This window comes from Cimex lectularius, unplaced genomic scaffold, assembly GCF_000648675.2.
Source record: "Cimex lectularius strain Harlan isolate CLEC.00 unplaced genomic scaffold, Clec_2.1 scaffold165, whole genome shotgun sequence".
NCBI lineage: Eukaryota > Metazoa > Arthropoda > Insecta > Hemiptera > Cimicidae > Cimex > Cimex lectularius.
This window is the reverse complement of record NW_019392863.1, coordinates 102,169-120,116: the sequence shown is the minus strand read 5'-3', so window position 1 is coordinate 120,116 and position 17,948 is coordinate 102,169. Positions and strand designations below refer to the sequence as shown.

Here is a 17,948-nt window from a genome sequence, read left to right as displayed (position 1 = left end):
GCCTTTCCTCGCGAATCCAGACATAAATAAACGAGTCTGAACTTCGCCTTGGCAACTTCATCGGCTCTTGTCTCCACAATATATAAATAATCCAACTTCTTAAAAAAAAAAAAAATACAGCATGTAAATGGATTTTTCAACTTGAAATTCAGTAACTCCATTGATATTCCATTAAAAAAGGACATTTTTTAAGAACAGGGTCTGGAATGGATTCCAAAGCCTTGAACGTCGTCTCGAGATTACGATTCCCAGCAGATTACTATGCATGTTTTGTTTCTTAATGAGATTCTGGCGAGTAGGAGATCAAGGTCGCAAGATAATTTAATTTCTAGGTATTTATGACCGTACAAATTATTTGTTTTCGTAAGATTTTTATCATCGTTTTTATCATATTTCAACGATCATTTTATTCCATTATTGTACCTTTGATAATAGGTTAAAAGTCCCTTTGACAATTTATGTCATAGTGAGGTTCGGCAAAACCTTTAATTCGAGCACAATATTGACAGAATCATCCCTAACGTTATACGATTTTTTTCCACTTTGACTGTTGATATCCGATCCAATCATTTTCGGAAGATTCGATGTTGGATTTACCAACTTGGCACTTCTTTTTTATTATAATTTTTTTATAATTTGCAGTACATTACAGCTACCCTCTTGTACATAGCACTGAATTAGGAAATATATACAACAAACAAGAGCGGAGAAAATACTCATTGGTAGTGCTCCAATAATGTTGCCTGTTTAATTAACGCTTGTGTCAAAATCACTTTAGGAGGTCTCGCGGCCCACGTCTCTTCAGCCGGCGAGGAGGGTTCTGGATGTGCTAATTTACAGTGGTTGGGAGATTACGGTTGTCAAATTTGTGGTTACGGGAGCGGATTTTATCTTGAACAAAAGGAAAATTGAAGTTGTATGTGGAGTTAGGTTTGAGACCGAAAATAGAGCATCAAAGATTTTTGGTAGGATTAAGGATTGGGCTGTTTAAATGCGGCTGTTGGAATGTTTGACTGTACCACACACTTCCATATCCTTCACTGCGGTGTTGTAAAGCAGTCTTTTGTTTTTGAGAGGTAAATCAGTCAATACATAAAATTCAAACGTGGCAGGTATCTTCTGGGTTATAACCACCAAATAAAGCCCTGACTATTCTCCCTTCGCCCACATCCATTTTGCCAACACCTCTTTCTTTAAACTTGAATTTCTTTTATTTAACATTAAATCGGGTCGCCTTTTTTGGTTAAACCGCTTCGCCGTCATTAGTGAATGTTGACCATTCGTTCCATTTTTTTTAATAAGTGAAAGTCAAAACGTTCGAATAACCATGCAATTTGCTCTATGGTTTTATTTTAATAACATAAAAAATATTATGTATGTTTGCATGTTTAATGATTTATTTTGTTATTTATTGATAGTACTCACTAAATAATAATATTTTGAAAACCACTTCCAGACTGATTAATCATTGAAATAGTCACTTCAACCTATCTCAAGATCAGTGTTTATATCTCTCTTTAAAACTTGTTTAGCCACTTCATGATTATCAATAGTCGAGGTTAAAATCCAAGAAAGTTAGATTGATACCTGTTTTCATTTTGATATCACTGTGTGCATGGATATACGCAGTTGTTGTTACCATGGGTACCATTCCGTTTCAAATTATCGTTTGGGATAAGGGAAGGCATATCTTTATTGGGAATCCTCGCGTTTCAAAGGGGTTTTTAAAAAATTTGAAATTATTCCCTTCCAGCCCTCATTTATAAAGGTTTCTATGGACTTTTGCAAATCTCCAGGTTGCTTTTATTCTGATTCAAAAGGAAAAGGCGAACGCGTTTTATCTTTTCCAAGCTCTAAGGAAGAGATTTGGATGTCAAAAGAGATCTTGGTTTGTTAAACTGGCCTGTTATTGGCCGTGTAGGCCCTTTTTTCATTATTATAACTTTTAATACCAAAACGTTAGTTGAGAAAAAAATAGGGGTATTCTCGATGTTTGTTAGATGTTAACGCATGTAAGATCGTAAACGCTCTCTTTTTTTCTTACCATGTAAAACGCTAATTTTTCCGAAATGATACGCGTGGCGACTGGTAGATCCAAAAATAAAGCTACAACAGTCCTTGAAGGCTTGTTATTGTTTGTTGGGGTTTTGTTTTGTGTTAAATTGTAAGATGCCAGACAACTCATTCGGAAGTGTAGACGACCCAGTAAGTAAAACATGTGGCGGTTCAGCATCATTTCCCCGACACACTAACACGCACCGTCATCATTAAAAATTACTTAAAATATTTTTTCCCGGCTCCTTGGCAAGAACGCTCGAACAAGTGTCAAAAATTTTTCGACCTAGACAAAGAAAGTTTTATTAAAATCTGTGATCCAACGTCCGTTGATTCGCCTTGTTGGTTTTAATTCTGTGGCAACGAAAAAATATATAAAAATTAGTAGAGTACTGACTTCAGTTACATATGATAACCAAAAATAGAACAAAGAAAGATAGGGGAACTACTACAAAAACTTCGAAAAATAAAGTGCATTAGGATCACTAGTGTTTTCAAAACAATGCACAACAGCAATCCTTACGTCCAGCGTATACAACGAATCCTTCAGCTGCCACCTTACCCAGTACAATAAAAGAATCCTATTTAGGAACTGGATATTTATCAGTCAATGGAACGAAAACATCAAATAAATGCTGGCCACACCATAATTAAAAGAACTGATATGGTTGAAACTATCTCTGCGGCATTATATTAAATACTATACTTTGAAAAACCATTCAACATAATTATTGAAAAAAGAGACAAATGGAAAGATAAAACTAAAGAAAAAAACCTGGAGCTCTTTTATGGTAGATAAATAGCCAGAAGAGGATAAATGGTACGGGAATGGATTTAAAGGGCCTAACTATAAGTACCACATGACCCTGGTATTCACCACATACATGAAATAAATAAAAATCATCCAAACAATGCTACAATAATAATATAGCAATGACAATAATAATTACTTTTTTCAATTAATTAATCATTATGTAAGGTATTGGTTGAGATAAAAAAGTCAGTGTCACGAGCGGGATTCGAACATTCAAGCTGAACCGTGATGTCTGTGAGCGTGAGGAGTTGGATCGTAATTGATCTCTGATCCGTCCACCATTCCTGTTCGTCTGCTGTCAAATTCAACTTATCGCTAAATAATATCACGTAGAAACGTGGGAAGGGCCAATGTCGGCCTTTGTTCGTTCGAATGTATTTTATATTACAATATATATATATAAATATAACATATCAGACTCGTTTATATTATATAGTGAAGCTTAAATTAAAAAAAAAAAAATCAATGAAAAAGGCTCAGAAATACTATAACTCTTGAAAATTTGTCTGTACTTAGTGAATATAGTTATTTAGACAATTTTATTTTTTCTTTCAGCCTGTATGGGTTGCAAACTATTAAGTTTGCATTTTCTAATGTGAAAATTCTCCGTTATCCTGGCCCCTTCTTGGCGGGCTTCTTTGGTGCATGATTCCCTCCCACTTATTGTAAACTGATAGTGGAAAAAACCTGTATAAATAGTCAATAAAAATAAATACGAAGAAGTCCACGGGTGATAATAATTTAAAATAATTGTTAACCCCCTCCCCCAAAAAAACAGGTAAAATAAGGAAAAACGTTTTTCATTCTTAATGTTTTTATAAATCTAACTTAATGTTTTAAGCGATTTTATACTTAATCACTTCTTCGTAAACTGATCTCATTGGGTCGAATTGAGAATAAAATCGGCTCGAGACCGATATCGTTTCCACGAAAGAGCCGAACTAATGTCCATTTACCCATTCTAAGGGCGGACTTTATCCAAAGAACATCAGACGTATTTCGTTGGATTAGACTGTAATCCCGCTACAAACTGCTTCCTTAAAGTCAAATTCAACGACGAGTTCAAGTCTAACAATTGCAGTTCGCAACCTACATAACTATCAGGCTTAATGAAAGCGGAAGTCGTTAGTATGATATTGATTGCCGTTTCTGAGGAACCTTTCCATTTTGTGATTAAAACTTCAACAATAAATGCTTTCGTTTATAACAACAGTTACAATGGCATTAATCCTTTGAGAGGTAAAAATTTGCTTGATTCTCCATGCATATTTAATACAAGGCATGTCAGGTAGAAGAACCGTGCCGAGGTAACCTTTAGCGGGTAGCGGAATATTTATTTAATTGCGAGCTGTTCCATAGTACAAAATCTTCACCGTTGTTATAATGTTTTTTTTTCAGTTAATACGAATTCGTTTAATTTACAACAACCGTGAAAGTGATGAACGTGGGAGAACAATTATTTTCAACCTCGCAAAATAAAACCACCCGGAAAACAGACTAATAAATCTCAATAGTTGAAAACAGAAAGAGAAATGGATAAGATGAGTTCAAAAATGAAAGACGCTGATTAACTCTAATTTGTAAGAACGTTCTCGTCATCTCTAATAAAAATTTATTTCTTTTGTTCTTTTCTCGACAGTCTAAAACACTTCCAAAATTGTGGACAAATTCTATCAAATATAAATTACATTTCTAATATAACTCTTATGCTACAATGATATCAACAGTGATCGTTGAACTGCTATAACTATCCTTGAAAATAAAAATAAAAAATTTTCACCGTCATGGCCTATTAATTCTTTATTGAAAAAAGTTTATACATTATTGAATATCATCATAATTAATAAGTGATTTAAAAAAAAATAATACCATATTAACCAAAGTATATACCAATATCATTAACTAACGGTCACTAAACACCACACATATATCAGAAATTACCATTGATACAATAAATTTATAAACACTTATAGAGTCTATTAAAATCACTGTCCATTAATTACATCACGTTAAGTATTTGAAAGGTCCATAATACCTAACTACGCAAATCAAATCAATCAACATTTCTTTTTTCCTGTCTTTCGTTCTACGAATGCGGTTACGCATGTTTTTTTGAAAATATATCTGTACAGTGAAAATATACAAATTGTACACTTTCAAGTTCAAGGATATGTTTAAACGTTATTTATCAGTTTGGTGGTAAAAACAACAATAGAGGACCGCATTTGCACAATTAAGATACGGTAAATAATTTCCAAAGACATTTCTGCATCCGCAGCGGTTGAAAAATAAGAATTAATACTTCTTCATATTCTATGTGTCTATTGCGTATTCAACCTTATCAGCGTCTGGCAATTTCGGCGGTAGATTAAAAGGAGCAGGGCTATTTAACAGTGTGACATCATCGGCCATTCACGCAGAGAAAGACGTATAACCGGGTCAGTGGACCTGGATAGGCCGCTGCGGACTCAGATCTGTTCCTAGTCCTCACCAAACCAGTTTGGACCTTCTTAACACTGTCGACAGACCTCCAACAAACAACTGGTTTGCTAATCCTCTTTATTCCGATACAGCATCCAATAACAAGAATTTCATTAACTGTCGTAGTTTCGTTCGAAGAAATTATATTCCAAACAAGGTCTAAAGCTATTGTTAAACACCTAATGGAATGGACAAATATAATAATAGACGCATAATTTTCCATATTACAGCCACTTTGGAATAATAATCAGCTTCGTGTGTAAATATTGATAATATCAATAATAATTACTTAGAACAATGAAGTATGATGCAATTTTAATTAATAAACATTCACAATTAAAAATGCGTTAATTAACATGCTTGTTATACAAAAATTATTTAAGTGAATAAGATTTTAAGACCTATTCAGCGAAAGTTTGTAAATCAAATGATGGTGATTTTTAATTAGTTTTTAATTTTAATTGAACAAAAATAAGTTTCATTTATGTCTGCCCTCGCTGGGTCGGTCAGACGTGTTTCGGCATTTTGCCACCTTAGTATTGGGCCTGTCAAAGGTCAGCAGAGTTGATAGAGTATCCACTGATAGTTGATAGAGATGTCATATTTATGAACCTTTGCCATACCCAACGTGTTGTGATTTCGACTAGAAATCTCTTGGCTATCGGATGATTTTAATTTTTATTTGATGATTTTCAGTTATTCTTTGATATTGTACGACTTTTTTACTTAGGTTTTAAAAATTTTGTTTTATATTTTCTTTAATTACTCATTTTCCTATTTAATTATGCATGTATTTCGGGACAGGTGTCTATAGACTTGAGATATATATGTATGTGGTATAATTAATGGAACAGGTGTAAAAAAAAATAAATAAATAAAAGCCGACGACGAAGTTCGAATGAATAGATTTTTCTTGTTGAAAGTATGATCATAATATTTGACCTTTTAGATTATTCCTTACAATCCTATTGTTGGGGAGAGAGGCGGTTCTTAATGGCCCAACAAACCTCCGTACCCGTTTCAAGGGGATATACAATTAAATTTACTTTTCTAATAGGTAGCAACTACTGTATATACTTATTAAGTTATTGGGGAAAAAAGAGGGAATTGATAATACTTTATAATCCAAACTAAATATTTACAACTTATTTACCCAAGAAAATTAATTAAACTTCCTTAATTATATTCTTCAAGTTCCTAGAGCAACCTTGCTGGCCAGGGTTTTACAAAAAAAAATAAAAAATAAAAGACGAAACGAAAAGTTGGTGGGATGACCACTCGCTTCTCCAAAAAAGCCAAATAAGCGGTGTTGACGTGGAGGTTACTCCTGGATTAGACGCCGACAGAAGGTGCCGGATGACAGTACATTTGACGTATGGCCCGTGAAGTCGGTGAGGTGACGACACTGGGGCAATGACGAAATCGATGGTAAATATCGATCCAAATCGATTTTAGGTTGATCGATAATCGTTTATGTAGACGGTGCGTCTTGTACTAACTCAAGGAAGCGAGCGACTAATTTGCTCCCGTGCAAAGGCCGAAGCTATCGGCGTTATCGCTTGCCAAAATAAAAACATTTACGATTTAAACAGGGCCTCCTGAGGCGAACCTTGGTCAGCCGGAAATAACAAAATAAAATGAAGCTTCTTGGGCGTCAACATCTATAATCCTATTAAAGCCTTAGAATCGAAATATGCAGTAAGCTCATGCTTCAACGCTACAATACCCACCAATGAATAGCATTCAGCTTACGTATTTCCATCTCTTCCCCAGTTCTATGAACCTGGAGCCGATTAAATACTATTGATTTTAGATTGATTTATTTCGATTTCTTCGCTTTCCACTTTTCTATATGTATATTCGAACATCCGCCTGCTTTGTTTTTTCCTTGAATCAATAGGGAAAACATGGTAGCGGCAAATCTATTACATGTACACCTCTACAACACTCTCTAATATTATCGAACATTTTATAACTAATTATTGCAAAATAATAATTTAGAACGGTTTAAAATCAAAACAATATTGATAATAATTCTTCATACTAATAGCAATTACAGTAATTTATAATTTGATCCTTACAATCATCTCGATCAGCCTACCGTCGTTGGGTTGGTTGGTCAAACGCGTTTCGACATTTCGCCAATTTCAACGAAGGGATCTGCTGACCTCTGATAGACCCAACACTGACAAGAGACGAAATCCGAAACCGACCAAGAAAACGAGAGGTATAGACCGACCGAGATGAGACTAAATTACCTGACGCTGTGGCTTTATATGTGTTTGCTTAACATATTAGAAATAATAATAACTTATTATTAGTATGAACAGTTACTTTCTGTAGCAACTTTAAAATTATTGAACTATGAGGTTTCCTATTAATTTAAAAATAGTTGGAAAAATATGATTGGGTCAAGGGTGAAAATTCATTGCCTAACAGCTCCCAACCTGGAAGGTCGTCATTTGATGACTATTTTTCAGCCAAATGGTCAGAAATGAATTAAAAAGTATCCCCAAAAATACAAACTCCAAAAGAAGGTTCACAAAGATCGACCGGAACATTTAAAAAAACTTAATTCGACCAAAAGCACCAACAACAAAGATAACTCCGACCATATAAAACAAGATTTGGTTAAATCACAGAGCCACATCGAAGATGACAAAACGCCGATACCAGTCTGAAGTACCAACGCAGGGAAGATAGGCTGACCAAAAATGAATTAACGAATAAATTTCAGATACATCACCCCGCAGACCACGGGACAAATTTCCAATATTTGTTATCCATGATTTTGTTTTACGGATAGAAAATAATATATATATATATATTTTTTTTTAACCAATTCTGACTGTCATTTGACAGACGTTTGTCTAAAGATTTTTTTTCACGATGTAAGAATGATTGTATTGAATGAATAAATTAAAATAATAATAATTACATTCGAAACGAGGCCTAAAGATATTGTTAAACCTAGAGTAAAAATAAGAATTTTTCTATATCACCCTTCGGGAATATTATTAATCAGTTTGGTAAATTTATTAAATTAGTAATTAATCGCGAATTACGTTCTGTAGGCAAAGTTTATAAACTAAACTTTTGTTATTTTTTTTTTTTTATTTCTCTAATTGTAGAAAAAGAGTTTAAATAATTTATTATACAACCAGCTACGAAAATGGTAATAAGCTTGCTTGTTTCAGATACTCTCGGCTTTCGTTTTAAATATTTATAACACAATGCAGTATCATGAAAAAAAAGTTTCGTATATATTTATATATATACAAATGCTTTAAAGAAAAGGAGAAGGTCACATGCTTGAATAATAGAGAGCAAAGATTTTTATTCAAATTTTAGATCATCTCAATTTTTAACGTGGATAAGCTTTTGCGCGTGGTAAAGAAATTTCTTTGTGTGACTATTTTACCTCATAGATTTTGCGTTACCGGAGAGGAGAGGAAAAGTTAGGGCCGAGTTAGATTAAGTAGGGTTAAGATTAGGGATGGGTTAGGTTATGTTAAGTTTAGGCGTGGTTAGGGTTAAGGACGTGTTAGATTTGATTAGGGTTATATCCGTGATCCAAGGGGTTTTCCGTGAAGCAGATAGCATGCGAGTGAGAAAGCGCGAGTTTTGGGCTGAATTCATCAGATTTTTAACAATTTGTTTACGAACAGAGCATGATTTCATGTTCTTAACTTTGTCAATTTTGAAATTCCACTATAAACCCGACATAACTGAGCATCACGAAATGTCGGTAAAACATCCCCCCCCCCAAAGAAAATGTTATTATTCAAAGGGTAATTGGCTCTCTCACTTTCATTTAAAAACTTCACAGCTCATATTTCAAAGTTTCGACTCGAATGCCACAGGCCGTGAAAATACAATATCTTTTCTAAACCAACTCTTTTGGTTAATTTTCTTTTTTACTTTTCGCAATTTATTTTCCTTCCGATGCCTTTGACGGGCGGGCTAACAAGATGTATCTTTATAATTTATCTTCTGCAAATAGATGACTTGGTTTTTGCTTGAGTACACAAAAATAAGTGATGTATAACGGGAGATTTTAACCAGAATGTGTTCACATGATTATAATTTTACCGTTCAGTGAGCATGTTGTTATATGCTTTATTTTATTATGTAATCTTAAGATTCATATTATTTTTAATTTAAAGTATATTTCTTATTACTTTAATATATTTATTTAATAACTAATTTAAATTATTTACTTAATAATCTATTGAATAAATCCAACAACAATAACAATCGAACAAATAATATCAGCATAATGTAAGATTATAGATACACATCAAACATTTTTGTTAAACGGTCAATGTTCTCAATATGAAAATCATGATGCTATAATCATAATGCAACGCAACTCTACCCTACTCTACGCTCTGCGATCCTCACTGTCCAGATTTTCGTCGGGTCGCATCGACTACGGTCAAAGACAAAAGAGCCGGACACTCATATTTTTTATTTCAAACTACATGAATTATTGTCGTTATATTAATAACAACATATTTATTTTAATATAAACCGAATTAATCGAGATCAAAAATTCATTAGTTTTTATTTTTTTTAAATAATTTTAATGGTTTGGTAGAAAGTTAATCAAAACACCAGAATACCATTTTTTGATATAATGAATTTAACTAACCATTTATTACACAGTTTTGCTTTAACAATTTATTTCTGGTTTTGCTCAAAATAGTGCATTAAGAACAAAAGAGGCGTTGCGAATGTGATAGTGATTATTGTGATTCACGCTGTGTAACTGTACGTGGCGTGCGCTTGAAGTCGAACAGATGTGCATACACGACCAAAACGAGACGAGGCGTCGGGTAGCATCGGGTATCGTCGCGTAGCGTTGCATCGGGTAAGTGTGTTGCCCGCTTAAGGTCGATTTATATTTGAATGGGCATCTTACGGGACGTGTGGAGAACGAGTCCCGTAAGGCGTTTTTATTTACATTACACCGGACTGCTTACGTCACGGCAGTGGCTGGGATCTTCAACTCAATTTTTCATCAGTTTTACTAGCGTTCACGTCGAGAAGTGCTTTTTGTATGTGCGCGCGCGATAATAACATGAACTTTAACACTGTTGAATCAGCAACTATTGCTGTAGCTCTAGATGAGGAAGAAGGCGAAAAGACGAGAAGATGGGATGTAGCTTGGAAGAAAAGGGGATCAGAAGGTGAATTCGTTACCCTCTACAAGGAGTTGAACTATGGCCGGGAAAAGTTTTTATGGCTATTTTAGAATGACTGACGGGGGTGGAGTTCATACTATACGGGACGGGGAAAGAATCGTAGGCTGCGGCCTGGCTCCGGGGCGCCGTACGGGGTTTAGCCCCGTGACCGCCCCGTGCCGCCCTAATGTGAACTCTCCTACTTGAAAACAATGAGATAATATGCTGACGTGCCCCGTAAAACAGCCGTCCCGTACCCTGCACGTTCTAATATAAATCTGCCTTTAATCAGCGTGCGGCATGCCTGAAGTTGCAGTCTGTCTGTCATGCATGATATCAAATTGGCTTATGTTCTCTTTTAATCTGAAATAGGATAGATTGATTGCAGTTTTAACCATCAGCATTTGAAAACCTTTATGAAGATCATAGTTGTGCACGTACCAAGGTGTTCCTCTAATCAGTTGTAACACTCTGAGTAAATTTTATCTTGTTTATATATATTTGGAGAGCAGAACCGAACGACTTCAGGACTATGCTTATCTAGGTAGTATGAGCTGATGATCAAGGAGACGATTTGAGTCAATAGACAAAGGAGATCTTCTGTCTAAAAGATTTTCATTGTTCGAACCCTCTGTGTACTTTTTGTAACTATATATTGAAAGCCAGGTCAGTTTGGAGTCGAGATATAGTCTAAGATATCTGGCTGTGGCTGAAATAACGAGACCCTCATCATTTATACGCATTTGTCTAGTTAATGTGTCCCTACGCAAGCTAATGGCGATAAACACTCCACCCCTCGGACCATTGGCCTACTTCGTTTATGTTCTACACATTTGACTTTTGGGATTCACTTTGATAATCCATCTTCTGAGCATTGGCCGATTTCCTTTATTTGAATTATTTTCTAGACTTTTTCATACTATGTTACTATGTATGTAGCTGAAACACCGAAAAAGTAATTATATCTTTAGATTCCAGTAAACAGTATTTGAATAAATGGCCCAAGAACACTGCCTTGAGATACCCCGCCATTCATGATTTGGGATATTGATAAAGATTTTCTACATTCTACAAGAAAACATTTACTTTAATTGCGTTATGCAGTATCCCAGCCCAACTCTTTTTTGTTTCAAAGCAAACATTCTTGTCTTCAAAGCACTAAAATTAAGTGTCGATCACCTTCTGAGGAAATCTTTCGAAAGCCAAATTGCCCTGGAGATCGAACTTTTGTGAAAAGAAAATGTTTCTGTAATCGAGATAAAGCAATGGTAAATGTTGTCGGTGAACGAACATGCAACACTGGGCACAGTAATTGGTGGAAGAGACTACATTTAGGAAATCGGGTTGATATTCCGATAGTATTTATTTTCCGGGGGAACAATTCGTTTTAAACACCGTTCATTGTAAATGAAGCGCTTCATAACGAAGGCCAATGAAGTAAACATAGACGCCGGTTGTTCCGTGTCTTACAATTTTGTCAGAAATTCGTAGGCCAATTGTGAGATTAATTGTATAAAAAGTACGTCTACAAACATTTAATTGGCAAAACATTAAAACCGGTTCGATGCTTATTTAGCCAGTTTGATACAGCGAATAATGAAGTTTCGTTTTCCCTTGTTCATTTAATAAACTCGAAGTCACAGATCCAATCCAATCTTCTTCTAAGGAAAATAAGATTTTCAAATATTGCCTTCTTTTCTTCGCTTTAAATATTTTTATATACTTGTGTATTTTCTTTCTAAACTTTCATCCAAAAAATCCACCATATACAACATAAATTGATATAATTTCAACATCCTATGAGAAACAATTTAAAACGAAATTTTATAAAAATATAAATTAAAAATAACTTGTTATAATTATTGTTTGTCTGTATTTGTTAGTTGAAAACCAGAGGCTAGCATTATCAATTTAATATGCACATAAAAAGCAGAGAGTAAGTAACCATGGCTGCAGATTAAGAAGAGACGAAAGAAAGAAAAAGAAGTACTGGCGGAGGGCCGGCGATGATATCAGATTTTTGTCGTTCCCTAAACTTGCAACATTGTACACTACATTTACTTACTATTGGTCTCTTTTAATAAACCTTTTCCCTAATTAAACCTCAATTAAACAATAATAGGTGTTCTAAAATTCAAATACAATCATAAAGGAGGTAATCAATAAAATGCAATAACCCTTGAGTGTCACAAATAAAGGGTCAAACAACTTTATAATACATTTTTTTAATACTAATCTTAAATTAAAAGTAATGGGCTATGCCGGGTTTCGAACCTAGAACCGCTAGCGTGGCAGATACAAGTTCACTAACCACTCGGCCACCGTTGTCCCCAAAGCGAATAGTATCCTTAATAGTTCTCATTACAGAAAGGTGTCAATTGAAATAATGAGTACAGTAAAATCGGTGACATTGACCAGTTTGATAGTGTACGTCATGCAAAAGACCGAACACCTTGACACAATCTCTCCCAAGGGTTTAAGATAATGTAGTTCCAAGGGAAGTGCGACGAGAACACCTCTCGCCCCCAAAATCATTTTGCAGCACATCAAATTGCCAAAAAAGTAGATCCATCAGACAAAGGATTTTGAATAAGCCCTCGGAAAAATGGGATCCCAGGATAGAATCATGTGAAAACGTTCATTAAATGGCAATCACAGAAATCTGATAGGATAGAAAGATACTGGGCACGCTTATGTATAATCTTGGAAACAAGCCTGTGCAAATATTGCCAGGAAGAAGAAGAAATAGCATTAAAAAATATTGAGATGAGATATTTCTCGTGTCTATCAATCTAATATATTGGGTTGTCCGGAAAATAATGCAGGATTTTAAGTTTTCATTAAAAAAAATCTATATAAAATATTCTGTTTACGTTTACAGGATTANGTATGGGAAATTATTTTGATTAAAGAACATTGCTTTAAAGTAACTAGTTTCTTTTTTTTTGTTTAATACCAAAATCCTGCATTATTTTCCGGACAACCCAATATTTACCGCACTATGCCATAAATAAATTCATTCAGATACGCGTATGTTTGATTACATAATATTATGCAATTAATTTTGAAATTTACCGATGCATCAAAGATGGAAATAGTTTACCTACATACCATCAAAAATTTCATTTCTGAATAAGAATAATGCTTTTCTTATCAACTCATAAATGATTTCAAATTAAGTGTAAGTATAACGCCCACCAAAAATGTGAATTGATTTGTTGAATATTTAGTAATTGGCCAATCTTGTAATTAGGAGTATATAATGATTTTATCGCTGTCATCAAAGCTAAACACACTATGCAGTGTATAAAGATAACGATAATGACAAACAAATCTCTCTGTTTTTTTCTCCCTCACTCTCTCTCTCTCCCCCCCTCTCTCTCTCTCTCTCTCTCTCTCTCTCTCTCTCTCTCTCTCTCTCTCTCTCTAATTTTGCGTGATTAAATAAACGTTTATCATCAACCTCTCGCTCTCTCCATGTATGTATCACTATCTATCATTAATTATTTATCGATCTTCGTAAATAATCATCAATCTATTTACTCGTGCGCATACATACAAACACACACCACATACATTCATTTTCATCCCTTATTTTTATTTAGATATTATTATTTGAAGTTACATTTCTGACTCTTCCAATCAGATAACTAAGAGTTGCTTTAAATTTTTTAGTTACACATTTCAATTTTTATTTATTTCTTTATTTCTTTAATTAAGATGTATGCAAAACATGTTTATAACTTCTTATATTTTTTATATACTTTCTTTTTTTAGTTTGAATTAATAATAAATTAACGTTCCCCTAATTGGCGTTACACAAGAGATGATTCTCCTACTAATTTTTCAGAGCTCATTTTGCAGCTTTAATTACAGACGTGCCTTTAAAATTCATTTAAAGTACTACCTTTTAAAAAAATTATCTGAATCTAGTTTGAATAATTTAAAAAAATGCCTTTCAAACAATTAAAATATACAATATTCAACATTTAAGAAGGAATGTGGGTGTAACTAGTCTCTATATCTACATAGGTGAGCGTGTTCATCCGGAATTGCCGCATTCCTTTGGATTTCGTTATAAACTTTTTTTTAATGTACAAGCATTTTATAAAACGTTTCGCAAATTTGATGTACTCTATTTTCCGTAAGCTTGAAAGCCAATAACATGCTCTCGTAATTAATACAGTTTAAAAAGGCTTAAAGCTAAAAGGCTTTTAGGCTTGGTCAAAATTCTCCTTTTGCAATCTACACACATGAAATATTCTGCGTCACGGCGAAAGGAGTCCGTATAACAAAATGAAAGAATCGAGGTATATGTATATGTACCGGTATATGTGTGTCATCTTTAAAGTCTAGCTCGTCCAAATTCCTAGCTTTGTAGAAATTAGGGCATAAAATGTCAATATTTGTTACCTCCTATTCATTTATTCACAGAAATATTTGTCTGCTGAACTATTTCTAACAATTCCGGTAAATATATTTAAAATATCACATAAATATTTTATGTACACCATCTTTCAAAAATGTATAGTTGGCAATAATCAATGAAATCGATATATTAATAAATAAATCATCGATATTCGGCAAATTCCATTCAGGCTGTCCAATGAATCATGATATTACCAACTTAAGAATTTTTTAAGAACTATTCACTAATTTACTTTTATTATGTACTTACTAATGTTACTTAGGTTTATGAATTATTAATAATTGATTCGTTTGAGATATCGTTACCATCCCAACAAAATAATAAAAATTTGTGCTTAAATGTTCAGTGCAAGGAAAGCTTTCAGAATACAAACGTGAATTTAAAATTATTCAAAATATACGGTTGATGTTTTATTTTTCCTGAATCATTTTTTCAATATGGTCTTTTTATTTACCATGGCCCTCTTTAAACTATGTATTTATTGCTTTTAATACAGGAAATTCAATAAATAAATTTGTTCTAATTATCAAACATTAAAATCAGTGTTGTGTTTATTTTTATTGTTCCTAAATTAGGTTCTTATTTTAGGTGGTGGGTGGTTGATTAATTACATCGGACCACCTAAACCCTTTCTTTCATCATAGTTGAATAAAACGCTTTGCGCGAAGTTTACCGTCGGCACAATACAAACATCTGGCAGACCAGTGTCGTAAAAACGACTTCCTTCCCGCTTTTCATTCATAATCGTAAACCCTCAACGATAGACAGGGAAGTTTACAAACGGCCTAACTCGTCTTTTCGTTCGGACTTTACAAGGAAAATACCACCAAATCAGCGATTAGTCCAGTGATATAAGAAACTGGGTTCAGCTGCAAAACATCGTAAAAACTTATTTTCGTCACACTGATAAGTTTTCTTTTTCTAAATCGATCTGACGCAGCGCATATCAAATACTATTTTGGAATGTTTAAAAAAAGATGCAGCCTTTTTAATGTCGATTCTCTCTTGAATTTTTAAACATAAAGCAGAGAGAGATAAAAATATTTGTCAAATAATGCCCGAAAATCAGCTTGACATTTGTTACAAATAAAGACCTGTTTTGAGTCCCTAAAAGTTTGTGGATGCGAAGATTTTCGTGTTTCCAGGGCATCTGAGTTTTATGAATGCTACGACGTGTGCACCGTACTTTAAGGAACAGTATGATGGCTTTGAAAACCGGTTCGCCTTTAATATTGCCATTGATAAGTATTTAATGTCAATTTATTGGAGAGGTTTAAACTAGACTTAAGACATGACAACAATGGTTGGAACAATTCTGAGGACGAGTATGCTGTTTTTGCCTGTTAGATATTTGTTTTTGCAGAGCTTCTTACTTGAGCTAAGTTATCCTCAAAATGGTCACCAGTCGTGTTTGAGGCTTTCTCTCCTTCGGCACGTGACACTCTGATAACAATTTTTTGTATTCACTTCTCACTTTTTAAATTTTCGCGGCGCGAACACGCGTATTCGGCTGTCGCGGACGTCGGCCGGGCTATTGGGCGGAATCGCGGTGTCAACTGAAGCCGAGGGCGTCCGTTTTGGACCTCGGCGAAATCGTAGTGGGGTACGGCGGCGCATGCGTTCGGCCTTGCGGACCACGTGCAGTCCCAGCACCGCGTCCTACAGGTGTCAACCTCCCATTAAGACTATTTCCGGAAGGACTTGCAAAAAAAAAAAATGTTGATTTATTGTAAGGGATGACGATAAAAGTTGTTGATAGGGCTCGGACTAACTGTACAACCTACTGCTGCGGCATTTTCGGCGAATGCTGCGTCGTACTGCTGACTCCAGATTGTCTGTTTACAGTGGATTCGAGTATTTACGGAGTCGAAATAGAATAATACGATAGAACACATGTGTGAGCCTTCTGAATATATCTTAAATTGGGGGAAAGTGTAGTTACTAGCACTAGGTCTTGGGATTAGTGTGAGGATGGTCGATTCGTCGTCTGCAACTTGAGTTCGTTGGCAAAAAGATTGTTCAGATTGTGGTGGATAATGAGGTTATTGACCTAGTAAGGAGCTTTGACAATTTTTTCTATTGTTGTGTTGTTCAATTGTTCCATTCCAGTATGCCCAATATAGTGGCTTGAATAGGGTTAGTTGAGTTATGACGATCAACCAGATTTCGATCCTAAAAGTCATTCTAGTGGGAATTCCACGTCAGTCTGCTGTCTAAGTATAGTCCTAAGTATTTCACCTAAGTGCAATACTCTTTGTTGTTGATGAACAGTGGAAGGCAAGACTTTTTTGTTTTTGTTTTTTCAATGTAAATGATAAGTTCAAAGTTTTCTTCGATGTACTGATTGCTTGCATCGAAATTGGGTTATTAGACAAAATTGCAGTATCATCCGCCTAGGTCGTATGCAGGATGGACACAAAAATGGTCCCTTGCAGGACGCCGGCTTGTACTGGTCTGACATCTGAGTACTCGTTGCCGCATCTCACTGTGAACCAGCGGTCAGTTACATAAGATTCGTGGGAAAGGCAATAAGGATTTGTAGAAATGGGTGGGATGGAGATAGATTGATAATTATGCAACTCTAAGGGGAAAGGTTAAACATGCCACTAAGAAAAAAGTGGAAAAGGACGTTCATTTATAAAAAGGAAAGGGGGAAAATAGAAGACATCTGAACGGCGACGTCCGTGTTTTAATTGAGAGTTCACCTGCATTGTGAATTTGTTGCTAGTCTGTAGGGATAGTAAGAAAGCCTCTTCAGTCCTTTTGAATAGGATAAGCTCTAGTGTTTTTGCTTCGGTTGATCCGTATTCCATTGGATGATAGTCAAAATTATTCCAGGTTCTACAAACAAAACCTAAACAAGCTATTCCTCTCTGCTCCCGACCGGGTCGAAGTTAATAATTTAATGATTATGAGAAGGGTTGTGTTATATTTTTTAGATGAAGTTTCAGGTTCAATTGCTTATAAAAGATAGCGAACTGAG

At 34.7% G+C, this 17,948-nt stretch overlaps 1 protein-coding gene across 2 annotated transcripts in view; it reads right to left on the bottom strand.

Moving 5' to 3' along the window:
- Positions 1–16,539, bottom strand: part of LOC106670312 (atrial natriuretic peptide receptor 1) — a 501,739-nt gene extending 485,200 nt beyond the window's left edge. For both annotated transcript variants that reach the window (XM_024228825.1, XM_014400509.2), the window contains exon 1: positions 16,339–16,539. The gene's annotated coding sequence lies outside the window, so the exon portion shown is untranslated. The remainder of the gene's footprint in view (positions 1–16,338) is intronic.
- Between the last annotated feature and the right edge of the window lie 1,409 nt (positions 16,540–17,948).